Source organism: Pinus tabuliformis, chromosome 1_1 (assembly GCF_031772625.1).
Source record: "Pinus tabuliformis cultivar Carrire ecotype Pingquan chromosome 1_1, CPIR1, whole genome shotgun sequence".
NCBI lineage: Eukaryota > Viridiplantae > Streptophyta > Pinopsida > Pinales > Pinaceae > Pinus > Pinus tabuliformis.
Window position 1 is genome coordinate 128,534,377 of NC_142297.1, and position 18,781 is coordinate 128,553,157.

An 18,781-nucleotide genomic window follows, 5' to 3' on the forward strand; every position below is an offset into this window, starting at 1 on the left:
ACGTTTTTTTGGAAAACTAGGAGCAACATGGGTTGATGGACCGATGTTGTTCTTCCCAAATTTGTAGTTCTCGAATAGATCTTTCTAACAAGATATTGTGCGCGTCAAACGGAGATCATATGCCAAAGTTACGACCCCAGGAACTTGATGTACCAATTTACCCAAACAGGGCCCACAGTCTAGTGTTTCATCTTCTAGGGTTAGGATTTTGGATGTTTATGGTTTTCCATTGTTTCTCAATAATAAATAGGCCTTCTAGCCTCATTGTAACACAGTTCAGATGCATGTAGCTGCCACATTTCTTCTCAGAGATAAGCTACCATCTCCCTAGCTGGTTTATTTCCATTTCTGTTTGTAAGCATATTTCAATATTCTACATTAATGAAATGAAGCATTATTTTTGTTGCATCTCTATATTTATGGTTATCACTGTAATTTGGTGTGTTCCTGTTTAAATCCAAATCAGTGGTATCAGAGCAGTCTGCTCTTTCTCTGTCTTTATTTGCGTGTCCCCAACGAGGTCGGGATATAAGGAGTTAGGACTTGAACTGGTCAAAGCTTTGCAAGAACAGCCTCGCAAATCTCGATGGCCTCCTATGGCGCGTGAAAAGAAAGACAATGGGGCAGGAGATCCTATCAAAATCTTTCTCAAAGAGGCCCTCGAGCGACAAAGGAACGCGATGATGGACAACTTTGCCCAGATCCTTCAGCAGCTACCCAGAGGCGACGCATCAGCTTCCAACAGCTACTCTGGAAATGCCACACCCTTTAAGGTACAAGTTAATTTTGAAATCCCCATCTCCGAGGGTCAAATAGATGCAAATGTTGTAGATAAATGGTTAAATCTGCTAGAATGGTATCTTTCTATTCATGATTTTTCCTGTTGGGAAAAGATTATTTTTGCTCTTCTCAAAGCAGCCCCCATGCCAAGGACTAGTGGGAAACTAACTGCGAGGAGAAGGATGAAAGTACGAGCTCACTATTTTAAGTCGCACCCACTTGCAATTCATTCCAGGATTCCATCAAGGAGCAGTGCTTCCCTATCAAAATCTATGAGGACAAATACATAAAGTGGACCACACTGCGGTAGGGAAGGGACCAAGATGTATCAGAGTTCACAAACATTTTTCATACCCTTCGCACACAGTTGGGTATCAAGGATTTTGAGCTGCATTTGGTACTCAAATACCGTGGCTGCCTACACAGATACATCCAAGATGAGATGGAGTTCCTGAACATCTCCTCACTCGGTACGACGTATTGATACACTGTCAAAATCGAGCATAAGTTTAAATAGAAGAAGCGAGACTTTGGATCTGTGAATCCGAAGCAAGGGAAAGGCTTCCCCAAATCGCAGAACCAAGGACAAATCTAAGACGGGGCAACCCAAGCCAACTTGTTGAAGCCACAATAAAAGAACAACACCACAAAGTCGAAGAAGGACATAGGAAAGTGGTGTGAGTTCCATAAGAGCCCCACTCACAAGTGAGTGTCGAACCAAGCAGTCGTTGGTGGCCGAGTTGAAGGCTTCAGAATTAGATGCATGTTCCGACCATGAGTCAGAACCCGATAAGGGGAATGGCAAAGGGAAGCAGATCATTGATGCGGAGCCTAGCATCACTGTTGCCACCTCCAAGATCTAAAAGAATGAGCTCAAAGATCCAGAGGAGGGGGAGCATCTTTTCCACTCACAAATGTGGGTGAAGGGTTCGCCGCTACAATTCATTATCGACAGTGGCAACCAAAAGAACCTCATTTCAGCATAGGTTGTGAAGCGGTTGGGCCTACCGACTACACCACATCCACATCCGTACAGTATCGGGTGGCTTCACCAAGGACGAGATCTTCGAGTCCGCCAGCAGTTCTGGCTTCCCTACAGCATCAAGCCCTTTACATATGAGGTATTGTGTGATGTTGCACCTCTTAATGTTTGTGATGTACTATTAGGCCAACCATACTTATGGAGGCGACATGTTGTGTATGAGTCAAGGCCTCGCGCTGTCATTATTTCTTTGTGCAATTCATTATACAGGATACCGGAGGTAGCCCCACCTACCGCCACCTCTTTGATCACTGCTAAGAAATGCAACAAGCTCATCTCCCAGACTATGAAATTCATTTTTTTTCTGGTTCACTCCCAAAGTAAGGGGAAGATCGTCACCACATTTATGACCCCCACGAAGGGTTCCTCCACGCAGCAGCAGCAGCAGATGGATATGGTCATGAAAGAACACAGGAACATCTTCTCCTCACCCGCAAGGTTATTGTTGCACTGTCAGGTCAAGCATTCATTCAATCTGACTCCTAAAGAACCTCTACCCAACGGGCCGATATATCACCTCTCCATTCTAAAAAATGACAAGTACAAGAAGCGACATGGTCCTTATACCAATACCAAGGCTGTGGGGAATAATGATTTGGAGCACAACATTCCCCCATTCCTTTGCTTGCACTGAGTGTCCAATATGGACCGCCCTCTACCATGCTTCCCACCATTACTGGACACATCAAAGATTGCAGAACAGCGCACTGAGGACCAAGTTCAATAGATGGAGGAACTCAATGCAATGGAGACCATTGCTTCCTAAGGGGAGAGGAATGATCCAAGTGGATGTTGGTGGCCACCCGCCTATCCCACTTGGACCCCCACAACTATCTCTTTCAATTTTCCGATTTCCTTGTTTGTAGCACAATTTACTATTTTGAGCAGTTTTTCGAGTCCTGAACTTCCGGAGCCATTTTGAGGCCCTAAACGACATTTTTTGGGAAATCTGGGAGCAACATGAGTCCTTGAATCAATGTTTCTCTTCCCAAAGTTGTCGTTCTCGGATAGATCTTTCTAACGAGATATTGTGCGTGTCAAACGGAGATCATATGCCAAACTTATGACCCCGAGAAGTTGATGTACCAATTTACCCAAACAAGGCCCACAATTTGGCGTTTCATCTTCTAGGGTTAGGATTTTGGATTTTTAGGGTTTTCCATTGTTTCTCGACAATAAATAGGCCTTCGAGCCTCATTGTAACACAGTGCAGAGGCATGTAGCCGCCACATCTCTTCTCAGAGATAAGCTACCATCGCCCTAGTTGGTTTATTTCCATTTTTGTTTGTAAGCATATTTCAGTATTCTACATTAATTAAATGAAGCATTATTTTTGTTGCATCTCTGTATTTATGGTTATCTCTGTAATTTGTTGCGTTCTTGTTTAAATCCAAATCATTATCGCTCTATCTCTCTCTCCAACCCATCCCTTTTCTCCTCTATTTCTATTTTTCTCTCTCTATCTCTCCCTCCTCCTCCTTCTCACTCTCCCTCCCTCTCATCCCCTATCTTCATCATTTTATCTCTCTCCCTATCCATTTATCTCTTTTTCCTTAATTCTACCTCTTATATACCTCTCTCTCTCCTTTGCTAATTACCCACTCCTCTCCATCCATTCCATCCCCCCTCTTCATCCTTTCCTCTCCCTATCCCTTTCTCTATATATCCTTATGTCTCTCTCCTATATACCTCTCTCTCTCCTTCTCTAAGCCCCTCCCTCTTGCTTCCTAATCTTTCCTTACTTTCTCTCTTTCTCTCTTTTTTCCCAATGTTTCCCTTTTCTCCCCCAATCTCTCCCCTTATATGTCTCCTTCCTATATCCCTCTCACTCTTTTCCCCCTCTCTTCCTTCTCCCATCTCTCTCTACTACATATCTCACTCTTACATCCCTCTCTCTCTCCCTTACTCTATCCCTCTCTCTTACCTTCACTAAACCCCCCACTTTCCCTCCATCCCATCTCCCATGTTCATCCTTTTCTCTCTCCCTATCCATTTCTCTCTTTGTCCTTATGTCTCCCTCCTATATCCCCATCTCTCCTTCACTAATCCCTCCTCTCTATTCCTAACCCCCTTACTCCCTCTCTCTCTATTTCCCTATCCCTTTCTCTCTCTTTCTCTCTTTATGCTCTCCTCCTATCTCTTTCCATATGTATCCCTTTTTCTATCTGTTCCCCCCTTTCACTATTTCCTCATCTCTCTCTCTCTCTCTCTCTCTATCTCCTTATATATCTTCCTCCGACATCCCTAAGTATCTCTCTTCCCTTTTCCATATCCCACTTTTTCTCCATATGTTTCCCTCCTACCTCTCTCTATCTATTTATACCCTTAAGCAGCCCCTCTCTCTACCCCTTTCTATTTATCCCACATCCATATCACTCTTTATACATCTCTTTTCCTTTCCCTATTCTCTCATCTCTCCCTCTTCCTTACCCCATCTCCCCCCCCTCCACCCCCTGGTATATCTCCCTCATATATCCCTCTCTTTCTCACTCTCCCCTTATATGTCTCCCTCCTCTCCCTCTCTCTAACCCTCCTCTCTTTTTCCCTCCATCCCCATTTTTCTCTCCTTATCTCTCGCCCACTCCCTCACCCCTCTCCCTTGTCTCTCTCGTATCCCTTTCTCTCTCCCTCTTCCCCTATGTTACCCATCCTATATCCCTCTGTATCTCCACTTTCCTAGGCCTCCCCTCTCTCTTTCTCTTACGCTCTCTCTCTTTGTAAATACACCCACTCCCCCTCTCTCCCTATGTTTGTCTATTATATCCCTCTCTACATCTCTCTCCCCTTTCCTCTTATCTCTCTTTATCTCTAGCCTCCTTCCTTGTCTCTCTCTCTCTCTCTCTATCCCGTATGTATATATATATATATAGATATAGAGAGAGAGAGAGACACACACACACACACACACACCTATATGTCTCCCTGTTACATTCACCTCCCCACCCCCCCCCCCCCCACATTTCCCCCTTCCCCTCTCTCTCTAGACATATAGGTGTGTGTGTGTGTGTGTGTGTGTCTCTCTCTCTCTCTCTCTCTCTCTCTCTCTCTATCTATATATATATATATATATATATATATATAGATAGAGAGAGAGAGAGAGACAGACACACACACACACACACACACACACACGCACACACACACACACCTATATGTCTCCCTATTACATTCACCTCCCCACCCCCCCCCCCCCACATTTCCCCCTTCCCCTCTCTCTCCAACCACCCTATTTTTTTCCGTCCATACCCCTCTCTCCTCCTATCACTCCCCCTGTATGCCTCCCTCCTACATCCATCTTTCTCTCCTCCCTCTCTCTACCCCCCCTCTCCCTCTCCCCATGTTGCTCCATTCTATATCCATCTCTCTAGATATTTTTCCCTAAGCCTCCATCTTTCTACCCCTTTCTATCTCTACTCCTCTCCCCACCCCTATTTCTATTTCTCTATCCATTCCCATACTCCTCTCCTCCAACATCCTCTCTCTCTCTCTCTCTCTCTCTCTCTCTCTCTCTCTCTCTAAACCCCTTTCTTTTACCCTCTATCTCCTTTTCCCTACATCCTTATGTCTCACTCCTCCCTCCCTCCCCCATATCCCTAATTTTATCTCTCTCTCCCCATCCCTTTCTCTTGCTCCCCTCTCCCTAATTCCACCTTTCTCCACCCATTTCCCTATCCTTTTCTATCTCTCTCCTTGTCTTTGTTTCCCCCCCATCTCTCTCCCTCCCTCCTATCCTCTCCTTCTCTTTATGTCTCTGCATGTCCCTTTATCTCTCTCCCCCATATGTCTCCCTTATCCCTCTCCCTCCTCTGTTTCACTACATATCCCTCTTTTTATCTCTCTCAATTTCCCTATTTCCTCAACTTTCTATGTCTTTTTTCTCTCTCTTCCTTCCCTAATTTATCTTTGTCTCCCATCATCCCCCCCGCTCTCTTTCCCTATCCCTTTCTCCCTAACCCCCCCACTCCCTCTCTCTCTCTTTTTCTATCCCTTTCTCTCTCTTTCTCTCCCTATGTTATCCTCCTCTCTCTCTCTTCATATGTCTCCCTCTTTCTATATTTCCCCCCTTTACATATTTCCTCATCTCTCTCTCTCTCTCTCTCTCTCTCTCTCTCTCTCTCTCCTCTCTTGTATATCTTCCTCATACATCCATAAGTCTCTCTCTCTCCCCCTTCCCCTATCCCACCCCCCATTCTTTCTCCATATGTCTCCCTCTTACCCCTCTTTCTCTATTTCTACTCTTAAGCACCCCCTCTCTCTCTCTCTTGTATATCTTCCTCATACATCCATAAGTCTCTCTCTCTCCCCTTCCCCTATCCCACCCCCCATTCTTTCTCCATATGTCTCCCTCTTACCCCTCTTTCTCTATTTCTACTCTTAAGCACCCCTCTCTCTAACTATTTCTATATATCCCAGATCCCTGTCATTCTTTCTATCTCTCTCTTCCTTTCCCTATTCTCTCTTTTCTCTCTCTTCCTTATCCCATATATCCCTCCCTCTCTTGTATGTCTCCCTCCTATATATCTCTCTTTCTCTCTCTCCCCTTATATGTATCCTCTTCTCTCTTTTTCTCTCTGCCCCTCCTCTCTTTTTCCCTCCATCCCCTTCTCTCTCCTTATCTCTCCCCCCTCCCTCACCCCTCTCTCTTTTATCTCTCGTATCCCCCCCCTCTCTCTCTCTCTCTTCCCCTATGTACCCCACCCTATATCCCTCTATCTCTCCACTTTCCTAAGCCTCCACTCTCTTTTTTTCTTGCCCACTCACTCGCTCCATAAATCCACCCACTCCCTCTCTCTCCCTCTCTCCCTAGGTTTGTCTATTATATCCCTCTCTACCTATATCTCTCCCTTTCCCCTTATCTCTCTCTCTCTCTCTCTCTCTCTCTCTCGTCCCCCTCCTCCCCCATCTCTATCTCTCCCATATATATATATATATATATATATATATATATATATATATATATATATATATATATATATATATCAATCACTGCTACATTCACCTCTCTCTCCCCCCACCTCTCCCCCTTTCCTTTTATCTTTCTAACCACCCAATATTTTTACATCCATATCCCTCTCCCTTCCTCTCTCTCTCCCCCTATATGACTCCCTCCTACATCCCTCTTTCTCTCCCCCCTATTCTCTAATAGACAATCTCTCTAACCCCTTCTCTCTCTCTCTCTCTCTCTCTCTCTCTCTCTCCATGTGGCTCCATTTTATATCACTCTCTCTAGATATTTTTCCTTGGGCCTCCTCTCCTTATGTCTCTCCCTATACCTTTCTCTCTCTCCCCCAAATGTGTCCCATATTGCTCTCCCTACTCTGTTTCACTACATCTCCCTCTTTCTATCTCTCTACTAATTTCCCTATTTCCTCAGTTTTTCATGTCTCTATTTCTCTCTCTTCCTTCCATAATCTCTCTCTATCTCCCAAAATTTCCACCCCTCTTTTGCCATATCCCTTTCTCCCTTTCTCTCTCTTCCTTCCATAATCTCTCTCTATCTCCCAAAATTCCCACCCCTCTTTTGCCCTATCCCTTTCTCCCTGCCCCTCCCCCCCCCCCCCTTTCCCTCTATCCCTACCCCTTTCTCTCTATATTGCTAAGATCCCCCCATATCTACTTCTTCTCCCTGTATCTTTTTGTCTGTCTCCCTCTCCTCATCCTTCTTTTTATCTCTGTCTCCATTTCCGTAACTCCCCATCTCTCTTTTCCTTTCCCCGTCACTCTCTCTCTCTCTCTCTCTCTCTCTCTCTCTCTCTCTCTCTCTCTCTCTCTCTCTCTCTCTCTCTCCCTCCCCCATTTGAGTGGAGCCGTAATGGACATGCATTACTAACATGTACATTTTCCTACCTTTTTTCTATTACATAATTTTCTATCTTCGTTCTCACAAAGACATTCAAATACGAATACATGCACCTTATTAATTTGTGCACATTCTTGGCAAGCCCATCTAAGACAAAAAACACACATTTTTTTCCATCATTTTTTCTCGTACGTTCAACATTCACATCCATGAATATAGTGAAAAATATTCTATTACAGATGGTCATTTTTTTTAAGTGTTTTTCTTAACTATTCTTGATGTAGTCTTATTCTATAATAACCTTTTTGAGATGGGAAAATTACACAATTAATCAAAAAATTCTAGAAGGAAGTTGTTTTCCCCTTTAAAAGTTGAATATTTAAGAGAATAGGCATGATTGGGTATGGAAAAGCATAGGAATCCACCCATCACTGGCTCAACTCCTTGCATAATGAATTCCATGGTGGACTTTAGTTTGTTTCCCAAGTGAATCATATGTCTCCAATGGAGGCTAGTCAAATTGTTAGGTCCCTATAATACTAGTGTAGCCCATATATTGTTATTGTGTGCCCCATAGAAGCCCTCTATTGTTATTGTTGTGCCCTTACATTATTATTTTTATTGAGGCCCTAATTACATTTTGACTCTTTAGACTCATATATATACCAAGTAGGTCTTGTCATTTGAATCATCTAAGAATTATTCATTTGTGTGATGTAAAGGGAGGTTACCCACTCAAAGTGGCTTATTATCCAATCATTGATCTATATTTTCCTGTGTTTCTTTTGATTTGGATACATAACATTTGGCATCATGATTATTGATCCTAGAGTTTTGTTGCTTCAAATGGGCCATCGTGTAATTTTCTCTATACCTTTTTTTCTGTGAAGCTTCAGACCATGAAATTGTTACCACATGGAGGTGAAATATCGATGAATATATGGTTACAATTTTAGACCTTGTTTCATTGTATTTTCAGAGATATGGTCCAAGGAAGTTAGGGTTTATGTATGCTTGATCTAAAAATGGAGGAACACACCTCCTATCAAAAACCGACCGTCCTCTAAGCTAGAAAAATGGGTCTTTAAAGATAAATAAGTTTCACAACCTCTTCAATATAGTGAGTTAAGTTTCCAAATGAACTTAAAATAGAAGCAAATTCACATGCATCTCAAGATGATAAACATGGAGAGAAGAAACCAACATTTGATGATAGAGCTCACCCCTCCTGGGCTACATATATGGGCCTGCTCTAATAGCTAGACCGATATATTGATTTCAGCAGCAATTCAATACATACAATTTGTTAACAGTAGAGTGGTTTTTTTCTCCTACAAAGAAACATTCTCCTACAAATTATTCTCACTCAAAAAAATGACTCCCTACAACAAGTCACAAAAATGTTAACATAAAAAGGACTCTCACACAATATGTCCTTGTACTCCATAAGAAATCAAAAGCATAAACATGAAGCTCCCTCAGAATGAAGAGTTGAAAATGGCTTCTCTCCTTAATACATTGAGAAAATACTTAAAAGAGCTGCTCTACAGTAGTAACATTTGTTGCAGATGAAACTGGAAGGCTATAAAACCTCTAACTAGGCTCTTGTAATGCCCCACTTAAATCTTATCCTACAAATTGTGTTAATATTTACATTATCTGAAAATATTGAGAAATATTGGTCTAAAATAAATTTATGATTTCCATTATTCAAATTCCCCACTTACCTTCTCAATTTGAATATTGTGTAGGATATGGTCTCCTTCCATTAATTCAAAATATATTTATTCATTCACACACCCCAATGTACCCTCACATTTACTAAGGAGAAGACATGGTCCTCTCCATGTAAGCACATTTCACATTCCCCAATGTACCCTCACATTTACTTGGGAGAAGACATAGTCCTCTCCATCTTATCATCAATATATATTTATTCATTTCACATTCCCCAATGTACCCTCACATTTACTAAGGAGAAGACATGGTCCTCTCCATGTAATTACACTTCACATTCCCAAATGTACTTTTTAGATTTACTTGGGAGAAGACATGATCCTTTCCCATTAAATTCTCAATTTTATATTCATATCACAATTCCAAATGTACTCCTAGCTTAGAAGAGAAGTCAACCAAGGATGGGTGAGAGTTAATGACATTAATGAGAGGTGGTTGAGGAAAGAGGGTATAAAAAGGGAAGGGGGAAGGAAGAAAGGGGAGAGTTGGAGTTTTGCTTAGGATTGTGGGGGTTGGTTGTGATTGTTTGGCCTTGTTATGATTTTTGGGAGACCTTGGAAACCTGTGGAGGTTTCTTGGGTTTGAGAGGAGGAAAGTATCATTATCTAGTTTTGCACATTCTTCTTGAGGACACACTATATCTGGTTGGACTTGGGCACGGAGGGCTAGGGAACCTGTGGAGGTTTCCTGGGCTAGGAATTTATTTCCTAGTTGGCTGGGAGGTAAATCCGGTTGGGTCGGCCAGAAGGAGCGTTCAGCTGGAGCTCTCAGACAAAGGTATCATCATCAACCGCAGGAACAGGTATTTTTCCATGGACTACTCTTGTTAAGTTGATATCAATGGAATGCTCACCTTAATTTATGTTGCTTATGATAAAATGATTAGATGTTAAATGTTTAAAGCTATGTGAAAAGGTCAGCAAGCTCCTTTTATTATTTCTAAATTAACAGGAAAATAGATCTGTTAGTGTATAACGAAATAGAGGCTTTAATAATAGGATTCAGGTTCTTACACATGGTATCAGAGCCAGGTTCAAAATCTGAGGCCTAACAGTGGCTCTCCTTCATCTAATCAGCCGTGAGTAGGGGGTATTTATTTTGCTAAAAGCTCTGAACTGTCCATCCAAAATGATTCTCATAGCTTCTTTATGGTCTTCACTTGAACTTTCCTTGCTTTTAAATTTGTTGTTGTTAAAACTACACAATACATCCCTCGAAATACCTGTGCCGTCATGCTTTTACTATAGACCATTGAAGGGATTAAATCTCGGCCTTTCACAATGTCAGTTATGGGATTAAAGCATTCAGCAAAGATAGCAACAACCTCTGAAAGTAGCACCCTGTTGTTAGGGTCCCTTGTCTTTCCATGAAGAAGCTACCAAGATATATTGGCACTAGAACTTCATCGACGTCTTTAGGGTATGCCCATCTCTCTCCATCTCTCACAGTTTTCTTAAGAAGGCCTCCATATTGCAGACATCTCTAACAGTTTCCCACGAGAACATTTGCAATTCAAATTGGAGTGTGGTGTTGGGGGAATGAGGGGAGGAGACCCTGACTCTCCATACCCCAACTCTGGAGTTATTGTAAAGATGACTTTCGCCCCTTTTCATACTTGCAATGCCCTGTTTCCATCCCTTTATAACTTGACCTTGGCCGAGTTGAAATCTAAAAGGGGTTGCTCTGTCTAAGCTCAAATCAAAATGTGTTCCATCCAGGAGGGTGACAACGTAAGGTATTGCAATTCAATACAAGAATCCGTATATAAACCTCAGTGCACCTTAATCATCTTCTTCTTCTGCTTCACCATATAAACCTCCTCCTCGTAAATTTCTGCTCTGTAAAAAAAAAAATCATTCGACAATCAACAAATTCATATGTGTGTAAGAAAGCTCACCTTCTACTTCATCTATAGAGAATGGTGTTTGCCACGGTGAAGGTCCCCTTGCTTCTGTGGATCTGCCCATAGCTACAACGCAGGGGAAGTGAGTGATGTGTCTGTTCATGCAGTTAAGAGCGTGTTTCATGCATTCCTTGCATTGTTCATGCGGTGGTGGACCTGTTAGTCCATTTCTGCCTAATCTGATGCGTTAGGTTTGATCTTACACAATGAGTTCGCTTATGAGTGAACCTCTCTGCCAACACTGTGAACCTCTCTACCTCACGGTGAAAGGTGGTTCCTGTTGGATTGTGGAGCGGCCTACTTGTATGTTCATGGGTGGTGTTCTGGTGAGTTGATTTTAGAGTGGTTTGTGGAGCAGCCTGTTCGTGCCTCTGCAAGTTCTAACAGCCTATTCGTGCCTCTGTAGATTTGTTTGCGTTGGTGGTGTCGTGGTTTTCCTACAACTTTGGTGGTCCGTGTCTTCCTGAAATCGATTAATTAAATTGAATATATTTCCATGGTGGAGCGTTGACTTCCAATCTGTGCCGAGTCATGCCTCTATTCGTAAGTATTGCCTCTATTTGTAAGGAATGATAAGAATTTATGATCTATTTGTGCCTCTGAGCAACGTGGGAAAGTAGTGTGGCGCCACCGCATCCCCTCCCAGAGACTGAGGTTTGTTTACAGTAAGGAAACTTACGAAATTAAATTTCTTGCTATGCAACGTTTCAATTCTCCTTCGAAACCTGCGGTGATATACCTTTAGGACAAACGAGTAGACTAGTCTGGCGGTGTTGGTTCTGACAGTCAAATGGGGCAAGCTTTGCTGGAAGTAGATGGCGTGAGCACATTTTTCTTATTATTCTGTCAGTTATCTACACGTAGAAACCCTTTCCAGGCATGTTGTAAACTCTTAATCCCTTAAAAATGAGGGCATCAAGCAATTGAGATTACCTTAATAAAGATGGTCTTTAAAAATATAAAACAACTTTAGCGTTAAAGTTGGAATTTCAAAACCATAAATCCTTTCAAATTCGAAGGTTCTGGCAATATGAATGATGGTTTGTTTCCATAATTAAAAAATAAAAATATGATGGTTCTGTGAAATTGTTAAATATGCCTCTCTGTTTAGATTGTTGATGGTTTTGAAAGATTGTTAAATTGTTTTATTTGTTGAACAAAGCACCTAGTTAGGGGCTCAAATACCATCCCTGATAACATTTATGGATTTATTGACAGTTTTTGTTCAAGTTGAAATAGGAAAGAACGGTTGTTAATTTATTTTCAGTTGAAAGCGGGATGAAAAAGTATCAGCAAATTTATTTATAATTTATGAACAGAATGACTGAGATTCAACCATATACATCCAATTATGTAACATTAAATATATTATTACCAATATCATGCATCTCAATTTATATAACATTAAATTTATACATATTATTACCAATCTCATGTTGTTACAGTTAAACTCTTTTTCACTTGAAAATGAGGGCATCGAGGGAAACAATTTTGTAGTTGTAGATTAACCTATGAAATCCTGTTTCAAACCATGTATTGTGAGTTCAACACTACTAATATTCTGATTGAAAATGAATGGCGAAGATCAATCATACCACTGAGATGGTATACCACTGTGATGCCAATATAGCTGCCACTGAGATGCTATAACCACAGTGATACCAAGCGAAGAGGAATAACATAGTGATGCCATACGTAGAACAATGAGAGGAGAGTTGAGCCTTTTCTTTCAATCTTGACGCATTACCAGGAATTTTGAACTGTCTTAGAAAGTTGAAAAGTTACAGATGGAGTATAACCTTTGACTACTTATGGATGGAATTAACACTTTTACAACATATGGATTACCTCATTACCTTAGAACCACCTGTAAATGTGCTCAACGAAGTCCTTAAAAGAACACAGTAAGCTACAAGCCCATAAGCCCTTTCAAAGTTTGTCTGCTCGCAAAATCATTTAAAGTTCCTTAAGGCCATACGTGATTTCAGAGAGAGAACAATGAACTCTTCTTTTGTTAGTGCCAATATTGGTCGGTCTACTGAAGGTATATATGCTAAGTAAAATTGTACTAAGATAAGGATCCGCAAAGAATAGAGCTTGACTCCCAATAATCCTTCTTGCACCTGATCTTTTCTCTTCTTCAATTAGTTGTCACTAAAAGTTCATCAGAAAGATACAGAGTACAAGATCTCATGAATGAAGCTATCTAAGATCTGAAACAATCTTGTTCACAAATTCGTTTGTGAACAAGACTACTGCATAGCACAGTCACTACTGCATAGCACAGTCATGGTCATACGAGCTGTAACATAGCTATCATCACTGGTTCAAAACTGTAACTATAGAGATTTGACAAGTATCCAAACTGATCTACACATAATTACATAGGAGAGATGTAAATCCAAGTGCAATGTGACTATATGCAATGGCAACTTATCAGAGACCAAACCTAACAGTGATGACACTTTCAACAAGGTTTCTGAGTTGCCATACCATCGTAATAATTGCTTCACTGAGATGTCGATATGCTGAGGTATTGTGATACAAATATCAATACTACAAATCGATATTATTATGATGCCACTGTTATCAGTTCTAATGATATTACTAATGATAAATTAGAGAATCATAATTATTAAAAACATCACATCTCCCTCTGAATATTGGGAAATCAAGCTTGCCCATAACCATCAAGTCATTTGCAACCTGCTATAAATCCTTTGGTCCATGTGCTATAATTATCCAATCATAATTATGCAACTTTTTTTGCAGTTCATCAGAGTCATTAAACTCAACTGTCATGACTTGCTTTCATCAAAAAATCAGACAAGCAAATCATCAGGGATTTTATACCTCCTTAGAAGCTTGTTCTATTTAGATGAAAGTGATGAGCATTTAACTTTCAAAAAGTGATACTTCAGCCTAAATTGTTGAAAATGGATCCTTGACCTTGAGGCCTCTTACCTTTATTCAGTCAAAGACTTGTGTAGACGCCAGGTCAGTTAAATGATGTACAAGGTTGACTTCACATAAGAGCGAAACCACAGATACCAAACCAGTATCCTTAAACCATTAAAGTATTCAAGCCAAACAACGATGGTTCCATCCAACCATAAAGCTTAAGAACTTGTTTCTTGCCATTATCTTCTGGAGAAGTACACCACCTGTGAATTTGGGACATAAAACCCTTATGAACTGCAGGGATTGATGTTTCTTGAAACATGCCTTGATAAATCAAGGTTCTTCACGGTATCTCAAAGTTCTCAGAATTTATGCTTCAAAAGATCATCCACAGATGTGTCTCGGTTGAAGAATCTTGTTAGGGCATCACCGATCAGACTTGTATTCTTGAATTAGTCTCAAGAAGTATTCTTGATAACTTTCTATATCCTTCCATGAGTCCCCATCATATTATAGTACTAGAGGAATAAAATTTATGTTTTTACATTTATTTATTTTTGTTTATATATATAAACTCCTTTCTAGAAAAAAATACTCTTGTGAATGTTTTATAATCTTCTCTTCACCCTCTTGGAGTTGGAGTTGGAGCTGGGTTAGGGTTTTTTTTTTTTTTTTTCCCACTTTGTGCAATAAAATATTAGTTCACATAATTAATGACTATTAAAATACCTTGGTAAACACGAATGTAGATATCTATGACCCCAATTGGGGCCCACTTTAGGCATTCATAAATAAAGAAAATCATTTTCTATAGCCCTTACTCAGTTTCAACTTTTTGCATGAAGTTTAATGCCCAAACCCAATATTACATGTAGCTGAGATAAAAGTTAAACATGCATTCTGTGAAAATTTTGAATCTAAAAACATCGGAACCTTTACTGCATTTTCTAGTTTACTATCTCCTACTTGTTCTTTGCACAAACAAAGTTATTTAAATGCATAAATATCGAAATAAACACAAATGCAGCCTTCCCAAAATAAACAGATCAACGTGTTCTAAAGTTTAATTTTGTGGCTAAGAAGTAACTTGCATAACTTGAATTGAACTATTGCTTAGGGTTCTCTATGGACTATCTAGAATGTGGTAGAAAATGTTAGGAATAATGCTAATAAGTCTTAGATATCACGCAGATTTTGCACAAATCAAAATGGTGAAAACACGAAGGAACCAAGGGCTTGGAGAGTCTTCACAAGGACCTCCTTCAAATAACCCATTACCTTCACCAGAATTGACTCTCATCCTGCGTTCCTTGGAAGCAATTAATGAAACCTTAAGAGGACGCCAAACAAATGAAATGGAAGGGGAACACCCTTCATCAGGGTTAGGGAACCCCGAGGGATCTAGAGACTATGATAGAAGACCTCCAGTTGAGGACATTACTAGAGAGCTCCAGAAGATTAAACTCCCAGAATTTGCAGGAGGTCGTGCCAGTGAGCGTGCAGAAGCCTGGTTAGAGGGATGGGAAGGTGTTTCGCACTAAAGGATTATAATTCCAATTCCAAAGCCAAAATAGCAATATTCCAACTCAGAGATAGTGCTCTGAATTGGTGGGGTAACTTGGAGCGTCAACTGCACCTCACTCCAGACATAGTTACTTGGGAATTGTTTGAGGAGAGGTTTAGGAAGAAGTACCTACCAGCATATTATGAAGAACAACAGGTAGGAGCCTTCCATGCCCTGATACAAGGAGGTCGTACTGTAGAAGAATATGAAATTGATTTATGGAATTAGTCAAGTATGTTTCCTACATGGATATTGATCAGCGCCAAGCGGATCATTTTATGTATGGATTGAGACCTAAGATTAGGGAAATGGTACGGATGTGGAAACCATCCTCAGTTGCAGAAGCTGTAGAACAGGCTCGTTATGTCTAAGAACACCTAGATTTAAAGGGTGAAGGCAGAGCCATCTTTCCACATCAAACAGGGTTTATGGGGAAGGCCCCTCGTACCTTCCCAAGGGGGGGAAGTCGGAGGCCACCACCATATGGAAACAGGGTTATACCTAGAACACCAACAGTAGGAATTTCCATGGTTTCTAGTGCAGGCTCACCCACAGTTTCAAGGGCGCGTACAAATCAAAGTCATAGGCGAGGAACAACAAGTGGGGGTAGGGGTTCCAGGGGAAGAAACTCTTTCCAAAGAACTCCACATCATTCGGTTCAAGGTCCACCACGCATCACTTGTTGGGGATGCGGAGGACCTCATTACCAGCGGGACTGCCCAGAGTTTCGAACCAGTAACAGCAGAAGAGAGGTAAAAGAACCAATAGGGGGAGCAAGTAGCCACCACCAAATCTATGCCGCAGTTGACAATCAGCAAGTTGAACACCAGTCTACCATGGTAGAAACCTCAGGTATGATAAACAAAGTAAAAGTTAAAATTTTGTTTGACTCTGGTGCTACAGATAGTTTCATTTCACCAGTTGCATTAGAAAAATGTGGTCTGGCAACCTATGAGCACGATGACTTTAAACAAGTTGAGATGGCTTCTGGAATAAAACAAGCAGTAGGGCCTAGTGCTGACCAATGTCAGGTAAACCTCGGGGTGTGTATGACTAAGTTGAAGGCATATGTCACAGAATTGGGAACGTATGATGTAATTGTTGGAATGGACTGGCTTGAAGCTCATCGAGCTTTGGTAGATTGTTTCAAGAAGAAGGTGATCTATTTAGATGATGAAGGTAGGCCAATTGATATTTTTGGAATCAAGAGGGGAGTGTCCCTACGATTCATATCTATGATGAAGGTAAAACGTTGTCTCATACAAGGTTGCAAACTGTATTTGGTCAAGACTGTAAGTGACCAGAAAGGACCTTCCCTGGATCAACATCCAGTTTTGGCTGAATTCAAGGATGTTTTTCCAGAGGAATTGCCTGGATTACCTCCTGTAAGAGAGATTGATTTCACCATTGATCTGAAACTAGGTGCAGAACCAATATCTAAGACACCCTATAGGATGACAACTCCAGAGCTTTGTGAGTTGCAGATGCAGTTAAAAGAACTCTTAGACTTGGGATTGATCAGACCTAGTATTTCCCCTTGGGGTGCACCAGTAATTTTTGTCAAGAAGAAGGATGGTTCCCTGCGCCTATGCATAGATTATAGAGACTTAAAGAGCCACGATAAAGAATAGGTACCCAATACCTCGAATAGATGACTTATTTGATCAAATGAAGGGGGCAGCGGTCTTCTCAAAAATCGATCTACGATCTGGGTACCACCAATTGAGGATAAAGGAGGAAGACATCTCAAAAACTACATTTCGAACTCGATTTGGGCACTATGAGTTCGTAGTTGTTCCATTCGGTTTAACTAATGCACCAGCGGTATTCATGAGCCTCATGAATGGTGTGTTCAGGAAGTATTTGGACCAATTCGTGCGAGTCTTCCTTGATGACATTCTTATATATTCCAAGAAAGAAAAGGAGCATGAAAAGCACCTAAGAGAGTATTGACTTGTTTAAGGGAAAATCAATTGTATGGGAAATTGTCAAAGTGTTCCTTCTTTCAGAAGAAAGTCCATTCCTTGGGCACATCATTTCAGGAGAAGGGATTTCAGTTGACCCGGAAAAGGTGAAGGCCATAATGGATTGGCCAGTACCAAAAAATGCCCATGAGGTACGTAGCTTTATGGGGCTAGCTGGGTATTATCGCAGGTTTGTGGAAGGGTTTTCAAGGATTGCAAAACCCATCACCACATTACAGTGAAAGGGGTTTTAGGTATGAATGGACAAATGAATGTGGCACTGCATTCACAGAGCTGAAGAGGTTACTAACTAGTGCACCGATCCTTCAAGTACCAGACATGACAAAAGACTTCACTGTCTGCACCGATGCTTCGACGCAGGGATTGGGTGTAGTATTGATGCAAGAAGGCGGAGTAAGTAATCTAGCTTACGCTTCTAGGAATTGAAGAAGCATGAAGAGTTATATGCTACCCACGACTTAGAATTGGCAGCAGTGATGTTAGCCTTGAAGCTATGGAGACACTACCTCATTGGGAGAAGATTTGAGTTAAAAACAGATCATCAAAGCCTAAAGCATCTCTTCATTCAAAGGGATTTGAACACCAGACAAGGCGATGGAGCGAATTCATGAGTGAGTATGATTTTGAAATCTCATACATCAAGGGAAAGGAGAATGTAGTGTGGATGCACTAAAGGAGGCCACGAACTTTCTCCCTAGTAGCCTTAAAGGTAAATTTAGGGAGCAGATATTGGGAGAAACTCTTTGAAGATAGTTGGTATTTAAAAGTCATCTCAGCTATCAAAATGGGAAACAGATAGAACCAAGTTTGAAGGATATGTCCTTGAACCAGATGGGCTATTGAGATTCCAAGGGAGAATGTACATACTAAGGAAGGGGGTATAAGAGAAACCTCCTTGGAGAGTCTCACAGAGCACTCTATTGTGCACATTGGGGGTAAAGAAGATGTACGAGCAGCACGGAGGAAACTCTTCTTTTGGGCAGGCATGAAGCATGACATAGTCCAGTTTGTCGCCCAAATGTCTTGAATGTCAGCGAGTGAGGTGGTCATCGCATCCAGCAGGACTCCT